Genomic DNA, 10000 nt, shown 5'->3' on the forward strand with positions numbered 1-10000 from the left:
GGGTCTGGACGAATACCAACACCATTTCTGGGGTTTCACAACCGCCCGGCTTCTCCGACATATGTTGGAAAGGAGTAGCGATCGAGCGACGGGGGCTGTCGGTAGGCGGCCGCGGGTTGCATGTGTGCCCGGGACAGCACCCCCATCCAACTAAGGGGGTGTCCCCCGGGGGCCAGGGGGACCTCGTCCAGGTCGGCCGGGCGCTTCCAGACGCCTACCGACACCGGTCAGGTCGGCGAGGCTCCCGGCGGCCCCGAGCGGGACCACAGGTTGCGGAAGGCGTCCAAGTGAGCGGCGGCGAGAGGCGGAGGCCCCCGGGGTCGACTCCGCGGCCCCCGGGTCGGTGTGCGGGCCTCCAGAGCTCGATAAAGTAGTGGTGTCGCTAGCGGTCGAGAAGGCACTTTTCGACGCCTACTGCCACCCCCACATGGCGGTAGGCGCAAAACTGGAAAATCGCCGACCAGAAATGTCGCTTCGTATAATCGACGTTTTTTTTGACCACCATTTTCAGGTGTCGGAGGTGGGTCTGGACGAATACCAACACCATTTCTGGGGTTTCACAACCGCCCGGCTTCTCCGACATATGTTGGAAAGGAGTAGCGATCGAGCGACGGGGGCTGTCGGTAGGCGGCCGCGGGTTGCATGTGTGCCCGGGACAGCACCCCCATCCAACTAAGGGGTGTCCCCCGGGGGCCAGGGGGACCTCGTCCAGGTCGGCCGGGCGCTTCCAGACGCCTACCGACACCGGTCAGGTCGGCGAGGCTCCCGGCGGCCCCGAGCGGGACCACAGGTTGCGGAAGGCGTCCAAGTGAGCGGCGGCGAGAGGCGGAGGCCCCCGGGGTCGACTCCGCGGCCCCCGGGTCGGTGTGCGGGCCTCCAGAGCTCGATAAAGTAGTGGTGTCGCTAGCGGTCGAGAAGGCACTTTTCGACGCCTACTGCCACCCCCACATGGCGGTAGGCGCAAAACTGGAAAATCGCCGACCAGAAATGTCGCTTCGTATAATCGACGTTTTTTTTGACCACCATTTTCAGGTGTCGGAGGTGGGTCTGGACGAATACCAACACCATTTCTGGGGTTTCACAACCGCCCGGCTTCTCCGACATATGTTGGAAAGGAGTAGCGATCGAGCGACGGGGGCTGTCGGTAGGCGGCCGCGGGTTGCATGTGTGCCCGGGACAGCACCCCCATCCAACTAAGGGGTGTCCCCCGGGGGCCAGGGGGACCTCGTCCAGGTCGGCCGGGCGCTTCCAGACGCCTACCGACACCGGTCAGGTCGGCGAGGCTCCCGGCGGCCCCGAGCGGGACCACAGGTTGCGGAAGGCGTCCAAGTGAGCGGCGGCGAGAGGCGGAGGCCCCCGGGGTCGACTCCGCGGCCCCCGGGTCGGTGTGCGGGCCTCCAGAGCTCGATAAAGTAGTGGTGTCGCTAGCGGTCGAGAAGGCACTTTTCGACGCCTACTGCCACCCCCACATGGCGGTAGGCGCAAAACTGGAAAATCGCCGACCAGAAATGTCGCTTCGTATAATCGACGTTTTTTTTGACCACCATTTTCAGGTGTCGGAGGTGGGTCTGGACGAATACCAACACCATTTCTGGGGTTTCACAACCGCCCGGCTTCTCCGACATATGTTGGAAAGGAGTAGCGATCGAGCGACGGGGGCTGTCGGTAGGCGGCCGCGGGTTGCATGTGTGCCCGGGACAGCACCCCCATCCAACTAAGGGGTGTCCCCCGGGGGCCAGGGGGACCTCGTCCAGGTCGGCCGGGCGCTTCCAGACGCCTACCGACACCGGTCAGGTCGGCGAGGCTCCCGGCGGCCCCGAGCGGGACCACAGGTTGCGGAAGGCGTCCAAGTGAGCGGCGGCGAGAGGCGGAGGCCCCCGGGGTCGACTCCGCGGCCCCCGGGTCGGTGTGCGGGCCTCCAGAGCTCGATAAAGTAGTGGTGTCGCTAGCGGTCGAGAAGGCACTTTTCGACGCCTACTGCCACCCCCACATGGCGGTAGGTGTAAAATCGGAATAGACCGGACCAGGAATGTCGAGGGGGAAAAAAATGACAAAGTCCTGGTGTGCCTAGCCTACGAGAAGGCACTTTGCGACGCCTACCGACATCCCCATGTGGCAGTAGGCGTAAAACTGGAAAATCGCCGACCAGAAATGTCGCTTCGTATAATCGACGTTTTTTTTGACCACCATTTTCAGGTGTCGGAGGTGGGTCTGGACAAATACCAACACCATTTCTGGGGTTTTCCAGTTTGAAAGTTTTATAAAACATGTTCGGTAGGAAGCACACTTTGGTGTGTCGGTTCGTCGGAGCAGCGACTCTTTGCCTCGTGGTGGTCCGGAACGTCTCTACGGGCTTGTCGCAAAGGCGTCAGAAAGTGGCATCTCCGCCGCCTAGGGCTGTCACCGTTATCGCTGTCGCCCCGCGCTCCAACTTGTTTTGATCCGCCGCCTTCGTTCCTGCCAACCGTGCGCCCGCTCATCGTCGTTAGGTTATAATACGTGGTACGTGTGTGTGCTTCTCCGTGGACCTAGGGCTGCTCGACGTGTCGAACGATATGTTGGAACCAACTAACGGCTCCTTTTCCTGGTTCCATAGTCGTCGTGGTACCCGCGTCGTCAGCCATATCTATGTCCACCATGTTTAGCCGATACGTTTGCTGCAGCTTCTGCTTCCGCCTCAGCGTTCGCCGCTCTCAGCCGCCGCTGTTGTTGCTGCCGTTCTGCCATTCAACCACTACCTGCGAATCTTTCGATGATCGGCCGAACGACCCATCGCTGTGCGACCGATAAATCCTCCGGATTAGGGAGAAACGCCGCCGCTCTCTGCCGCCGTCGAACGGAAAAACGTACATTGTAACGAACGAACGAACGAACGAACGAATTAACGAACGAGCGAACAAACAAACAAAAATAGCCGCGGGGGATGCACTATGTAGATCCTGATCCCCTTGTAACCATACGTACGTTGTTCGATGCTCTCCCGTCCTGGAAGTCGCCGCAGCAAACAGGAGGATGAGCAGCAGCAGGCGCCGCCGCCGTAACCGCCGCCTGCCTGCCGCCTCCTACTCCTGTCAGCGTCCGATCTCACAGCCGTGTGAACGTTCGCTGACACCCGATTTCTTTCCGTCTGGCAAAACCTTGGACGTCCCGCTCGCGGTACACGTGCTGCAGCGACTTCTCGTCCGACAACGCATAAGCGTCGACGTCTGCCGCCGCATCTTCTGATACGTGGACGGTGATAGCGCTAGTCCCTTCTTGCGCCACCTCCACCTTTGTTAGCGCCAAAGAAGATCGATCGAGCAGTCGTGGTCGCAGTCGATTAACCCGTTTTCACCGTCCGCAGTTCCCAAGCCGCCGATCAAGTCGTTGCTCTTCTTGTTCGTTCTTCCCATACCGTCGATTTGCACGGCTGCCGGATGAGCCATCCTCTGTCCGGCGAAGCGCTCACGTCAGTGATCGATACTTGCACCGACAGTCCTCCCGCTCGCGACTCGGTGCTCGAATCGGACTCGTTCGTTTTTATCTCGATGCGATTGTGAAAAGGGGGACCGGTCGTCAATGTCGTGTGTGTCGACGATGTTGTTCGCCCGGTCCGCCGCGTTGTTGTCGTTTTTTTTTTTTTTTTTTTTCCCCTAACGTTCGCCGTCGCACGGACGAAAGGGTGAGAAAAAAAAAAAGCTCGAAAAAGCCGCCCAAAAAAATCGGACCGAGGAGCCGCTTGCGAGAACGCGCCATGTGCACGTTGTCTCTCCTCGGTTTTCCGAGCACGAACACGACGCCGGTCGGTCGGTCGGTCGACGAAGGCGACGACGAAGGTGACGGGAAAATTTACGCCGCCGCTGCCCTGGTCCAGCTCCTCCCCGATGACGGCTGTGATGTTGACGTTGACGTTGGCGACGACGACGACGACGACGGAGACGACGACGACGACGAGACGGCATCGATGGCGACCACGATGACGACGACCTCGACGAGTTCAGTCTGCACCTTGACCTCCGATGTCCGTGTGCACTGCCGTCGTGCTGTTTGTCGTTTGTCGTATGTATCGCTGTCAAGGGTGCCGTTGTCGTTGTTGTTGTCGACGTTGTTGCTTGCTCTCTCGTCTCGGTCGGTTGGTACGTTGATGACGACGACGACGACGAAGACGACGACGACGACGACGAGACGGCATCGATGGCGACCACGATGACGACGACCTCGACGATTCCAGTCTGCACCTTGACCTCCGATGTCCGTGTGCACTGCCGTCGTGCTGTTTGTCGTTTGTCGTATGTATCGCTGTCAAGGGTGCCGTTGTCGATGTTGTTGTTGTCGACGCTGTCGTCTGTTCTCTCTTCTCGGCCGGCTGTGACGTGGACGTTGACGACGACGACGACGAGACGGAATCGATGGCGACCACGATGACGACGACCTCGGCGAGTTCAGTCTGCACCTTGACCCTCGATGTCCGTGTGCACTGCCGTCGTGCTGCTTGTCGTTTGTCGTATGTATCGCTGTCAAGGGTGCCGTTGTCGTTGTTGTTGTCGACGTTGGTCGCTTTCGTTCTTTGAGTCTCGGTCTCGGTCCAAGTCAGGGGAGAAACAAAAAAGAGGCCATCAGCGCGGGCAGCGCGCTTCTACTGACGGCGAACCTCCTCGAAAAACAAATAAACACGTGCCCGTCGTTGTAGTTGTCTGTCTTATGTCGGTCGGTGGTCGGTCGGTCTGTCGTTCTGTCGAAACAAAGTCCCAAATTCCAACGATACCTGGTTGATCCTGCCAGTAGTCATATGCTTGTCTCAAAGCTTAAGCCATGCAAGTGTAAGTTCACGCCACGCATTAGAACGGGCGAAACCGCGAATGGCTCAGGAACCGGACCTAATCCTCGGGACCGTATTCCTCCTCGGAGGCGATGGATAACTGTGGCAATTCTAGAGCTAATACATGTGACACAGGCCGCGATCGGTCGGCGCGCCGTCGTCGCCACGCCTCGCGCGCTGGCACCCGCGTCGGCCGTTCCGGGTCGCGGCGCTACATATTAGACTGAGACCGATGCGCGTCATTCCGTCCTCCCGTCGTCGGCGTTCCCGCTCGCGGGTCCGTTCGGTGGCGGGGCTCATAGGGCGGCGCGCTCCGCTTTGGTGACTCTGGATAACTCACTGGTCGATCGCACGAGCTTTCACGCCCGGCGACGGGTCTCTCGAGGGTCCGCCCTATCAACTGTCGACGGTCGGTTAAGTGCCTACCGTGGTTACTACGGGTAACGGGGAATCGGGGTTCGATTCCGGAGAGGGAGCATGCGAAACGGCTACCACATCCAAGGAAGGCAGCAGGCGCGCAAATTACCCACTCCCGGCACGGGGAGGTAGTGACGAAAAATAACGACGCGGGACTCTGTCGAGGCCCCGCGATCGGAATGAGTACACTTCAAATCCGTTAACGAGGACCAACCGGAGGGCAAGTCTGGTGCCAGCAGCCGCGGTAATTCCAGCTCCGGTAGCGTATATTAAAGTTGTTGCGGTTAAAAAGCTCGTAGTCCGAACTCGGGTTCGTGGTCGCGCAAGCGGCCCCGGGGCGGCGGCGCCATCGTCCGTCGTTGACTTTGGTCGTCCGTTCGCATTCCCGGCCCTTTCCGCCGGTGTCAACCGCTAGCATACCCGCCACGCGGTCCTGCCGGCGAGGTGGACGAGGAGGTCGTGATCGGGATCCGGGAAAAAAAAAACAAGTGGTCGTCGGTTCGGTTCCGGGAGTAGTCTAACGGGGGGGTGCTACGTGTGTGTGTTTGGGTGTGTTCATTCGCATCCCCGCACTCTGACCCCCGCGCTTCTCTCCCTCTCCCTTTCCGCGCGTTCCTCTTTTTTTTTGAACCCCCCGGTCCGCTCCGAGTCCCTGCTTCGTGTCTTGTCTGCGCGCGTGTTGCGGTCGGCGGTTTCTCCTCCAAGGGTGCTCTTAACCGAGTGTCCGCGGCGGCCGGTACGTTCACTTTGAAAAAATTAGAGTGCTCAGAGCGGGCTGTTCAAGCTTGCATACGATAAGCATGGAATGATGGAAGAGGGCCTCGTCTACGTCTGTCGGTCTCCGTCTACGGCGAGGCAATGATCGAAGGGAGCGGTCGGGGCCACTCGTATTGCGACGTTAGAGGTGAAATTCTTGGATCGTCGCAAGACGAACTGCAGCGATGGCGTGTGGCAAGCACGTTTTCCTCGATCAAGAGCGAAAGTCGGAGGTTCGAAGACGATCAGATACCGTCGTAGTTCCGACCGTAAACGATGCCGACCGGCGATCCGCCGGCGTTCGCTTCCATGACCCGGCGGGTAGCCTGCGGGAAACCAGAGTTCGGTTCCGGGGGGAGTATGGTTGCAAAGCTGAAACTTAAAGGAATTGACGGAAGGGCACCACCAGGAGTGGAGCCTGCGGCTTAATTTGACTCAACACGGGAAAACTCACCCGGTCCGGACACCGGTAGGATTGACAGATCGATAGCTCTTTCTCGATTCGGTGGGTGGTGGTGCATGGCCGTTCTTAGTTGGTGGAGCGATCCGTCTGGTTGATTCCGATAACGAACGAGACTCCGGCCTGCTAACTAGTGCGCCGATGTCAGTGATTTTTACGGCGGGCTCGGCGTCCTCCGTGGCGCTCGGGTCCGGGTCGGTTTTCTCACGCACTTCTTAGAGGGACGGGTGGCAGAAAGCCACACGAGGCGGAGCGATAACAGGTCTGTGATGCCCTTAGATGTCCGGGGCCGCACGCGCGCTACACTGGAGGTATCAGCGGGGACTTCGCCCCGGCCCGAGAGGGTTGGGAAACCTCTGAACCACCTCCCGTGATAGGGATCGGGGCCTGTAACCAACCCCGTGAACGAGGAATTCCCGGTAGGCGCGGGTCAACAGCCCGCGTCGATCACGTCCCTGCCCTTTGTACACACCGCCCGTCGCTACTACCGATCGAACGGTCCGGTGAGGTCCTCGGATCTGGCCGACGACGCCGCCGGGCAGTGCGCGACGTGTCCGTCACGACACTCGTGCATCTACGCCTCGGCGTTCGATGCCTGGAGAAGACGACCGAACCCGATCGTTTAGAGGAAGTAAAAGTCGTAACAAGGTTTCCGTAGGTGAACCTGCGGAAGGATCATTACCGTTTTCCCGTTCGAGACTGGTTTGTTGTTTTCCGGCCTACCTCCTCTGTCTGTCGGCGTCAACGCCTCGAATGCGCGCAAACAAACCTATAAAAGGCGGAGCGAGAGATAGATTTGTGGTGACGCGGAGGTTTTTAAAGCCCCAGCTCTTCTTGCTTGCTTCCGCGTCTTACCACCTGTTTGTTTTTTCGCCCACCGCAAGTGATGGCCGCTTCTTCTTTGCCTTGTCGCCGCTTTATCGTTTTTTGTTTTTTTTGCAGCCGCTGTGCCACCGCCGCTAGCTAAAAACAAACTACTCGCGACATTGCAATGCCGTCACGCCTCCTCGCACAGACCTCCTCGCACACTACTAAATCTATATAAACAAAAACTAATATAAAAAACCCAAGTGCTGAACCCTGGACGGGGGATCACTCGGCTCGTCCGTCGATGAAGAGCGCGGCCAGCCGCGAGAACTGATGCGAATTGCAGGACTCAGTGAACATCGACACCTCGAACGCACATTGCGGCCCCGAGATCCCTTGTCTCGGGGCCACGTCCGGTCGAGAGGCGGAACGTTACATGTCTTTCTCCGTTAACGAAACGACATCTTGCCGTCCCCGTGCCCGCCCGGTCCTCGGCACGGTGGTAACCGGGACGTCGCAGGAGCGAGTGACGAGGGGGAAGAAAAATAAAAAAAGAATTGACTCCTTTCAATGTCTTTTTTTTTTTTAAAACCCTCTCCGGCCTCCTCCTTCGTCTCCCGCTGGCAGACCGCGGAGTCTTTTCCCTTTTCGACCGCGTGAAGAAACACTGTGGAGGAGGAGCAGGAGGAGTCTGTCCGAAAGCAGCCGAAGGGAGAACAAAACAAAAAAAAAAGCACCGACCTAACCGACTGCCGACGTAAGCGCCGCCTGCTCGTCTCGCTCTCTGCCTCATGAAGGTGTCTCTCAGCGACGCCTCGAGCAGCGCGACGAGCACGGCCGTCGCACCGTAAAAAGGTGGCCGCGTCGTAGGCAACGTCGGATGGGGAGGACCCACGCTTTTTTTTTAATTGTTGGCTTCTTCATTTTCGGTCGGACGGGCGCTATATCGGCCAGCCGTCGTCACACGGAGGGTACCGATCGAGATTCCTCTCCTCCAAACACCACACTCTACTAAAAACCGCCGCCCTCGGCTCGGACGAGACGACCCGCTGAACTTAAGCATATCGCTAAGCGGAGGAAAAGAAACCAACCGGGATTCCCTTAGTAACGGCGAGTGAACCGGGAGAAGCCCAACGCCGAATCCCGTCGCAAGTTAAAGGCTTCGGGACGTGTGGCGCATGGGTCGAAGGCAGCCGTTCGTTTTCGTCTCGCATAGTTCGGAGTTCCCTCGATCGGGGCCGCCCGCGGCGGGTGCCAGGCCCATTCGGTGCGGACGGCGAGCGACGGCCTTCGATCCGAGAGTCGGGTTGCTTGGGAACGCAGCCCAAATCGGGTGGTAAGCTCCATCCAAGGCTAAATACCGGGACGAGTCCGATAGTCGACAAGTACCGTGAGGGAAAGTTGAAAAGAACTTTGGAGAGAGAGTTCAAGAGAACGTGAAACCGCCCAGGGGTAAACGGGTGGGACCGCTCACCGCGATCGCGGGGGGACTCAGTCCGGTGCTGCCTAGGCTCGAGCCCAAACTCGATGTGTGTTCTTGAAAGAGAGGCCGTCGCGGCACAGGTCGTCGTTCGTCGTGTCCGCGGGGAACTCGTTCTCCGCGGGCCAGCTTTTGTGCCCGCGTCGCCGACGAAGGAGACGGGCCGCGTGGATAGCGGGAAGGGAAACGTGGTGACGACCGCGGCGTCGGTAGGTGGCTGCGTCGGTTGGCTGCGACGGAGGGGACTCGTCCTCTCGATCGCTGCTGCCGCCGGGCCCTAACCCGCCGCATCCGTCGCCGCCGCTTCTTCTTTCCTCCTGCTCCCTCCGCGCGCGACTCCGCTGCACCCGTCCCCTTCTCATCGCTCGGCGTAATCATGGCGCGGGCGCTTCGGCGCGACCTCCGCGCGGCCGGCACCGGACGCACTTCCCCTCCGGTCCCGTCGTCGCGACCCGTTCCCGGCGTGCAGGTCGAACACGCGGGTTTTTTTCCGTAGGCGGCAGGCGTTTCATCACCCTGAAAACCCCCGTCTTCCCACCTTGTGAAGTCGGGGGCCACCGGCCGTCGGGCCCGCGAACGTAACTGCCCCTTTCTGCCGGGAACGGAGGAAATCTGACACGATCCGTTACACGTGGCGAGCCGGTCCGTTTTGATCCCGCCGGAAGTCGCGTGCGGGCGACGCACTCTGTGTGTCGCTCCTTAGGCGCCCCACCGTCTCGGGCGCGTGCGCGATGAGAGGCGGGATAGGACTGGCGCGGCCTCGCCGTCACGCACCTCGCCGACGTTTCGGGTTCTTGTCGGGGGCAACCCCGCCCGCGCCCGTTTCCGTTTCCGGAGAGGTCGCTCGGCGACGCTTTTTTACTCGAGCCGCCCGCCACCCCGGGTCAGCGACGTGCATCGGCAACCCACCCGACCCGTCTTGAAACACGGACCGAGGAGTCCTGGCCGTTCGCGAGTCGTAGGGGCCACCTCTGACTAAACCCCGAAGGCGAAGCGAAAGCGAGAGAGGCGTGTAGGAGGGCGTCGATCGGGAGAGGTGTCGTGGCAAAGTCGTCCGGGGGTCGTCGGGGGGTGTCGTCGGTCTCGTGCCGTCGTCTTCTCCTCGCCTCACCCGCCTCCGAGCCGTGCCCGATCCCGCCGGCGCGGCGTTTTCGGCCTTCCGCCGTCGCTGCTGCGGTGCCCGCAACTTTTCCTTTTTTCTCTCTTCCCGAGAGAGATAGGAGAGGGAAGGCTCGTGGCTGACGTGCGGTTGTTTTTCCCTCCTCCCCGAGAGGGGACCGGC

The 10000-nt window shown here is 60.2% G+C and overlaps 2 non-coding genes and 1 pseudogene across 2 annotated transcripts in view; all 3 read left to right on the forward strand.

The window, feature by feature from the left end:
• The first annotated feature begins 4741 nt into the window (after positions 1–4741).
• On the forward strand, positions 4742–7112 carry LOC145273423 (small subunit ribosomal RNA; annotated as a pseudogene).
• Positions 7113–7507: 395 nt separating this feature from the next.
• Positions 7508–7665, forward strand: LOC145273312 (5.8S ribosomal RNA). The gene has a single exon (XR_013866308.1). It is a non-coding gene; the product is annotated as a 5.8S ribosomal RNA (ribosomal RNA).
• A 595-nt stretch (positions 7666–8260) lies between these two features.
• Positions 8261–10000, forward strand: part of LOC145273207 (large subunit ribosomal RNA) — a 5729-nt gene continuing 3989 nt past the window's right edge. The window contains exon 1 of the ribosomal RNA XR_013866236.1: positions 8261–10000. This exon is cut by the window's right edge and continues 3989 nt beyond it. This is a non-coding gene — a ribosomal RNA (large subunit ribosomal RNA).

The sequence above is a fragment of the Euprymna scolopes genome, unplaced genomic scaffold, assembly GCF_053919585.1.
Source record: "Euprymna scolopes isolate OS-2025 unplaced genomic scaffold, ASM5391958v1 sca1, whole genome shotgun sequence".
In the NCBI taxonomy this organism is placed as follows: Eukaryota; Metazoa; Mollusca; class Cephalopoda; order Sepiida; family Sepiolidae; genus Euprymna; species Euprymna scolopes.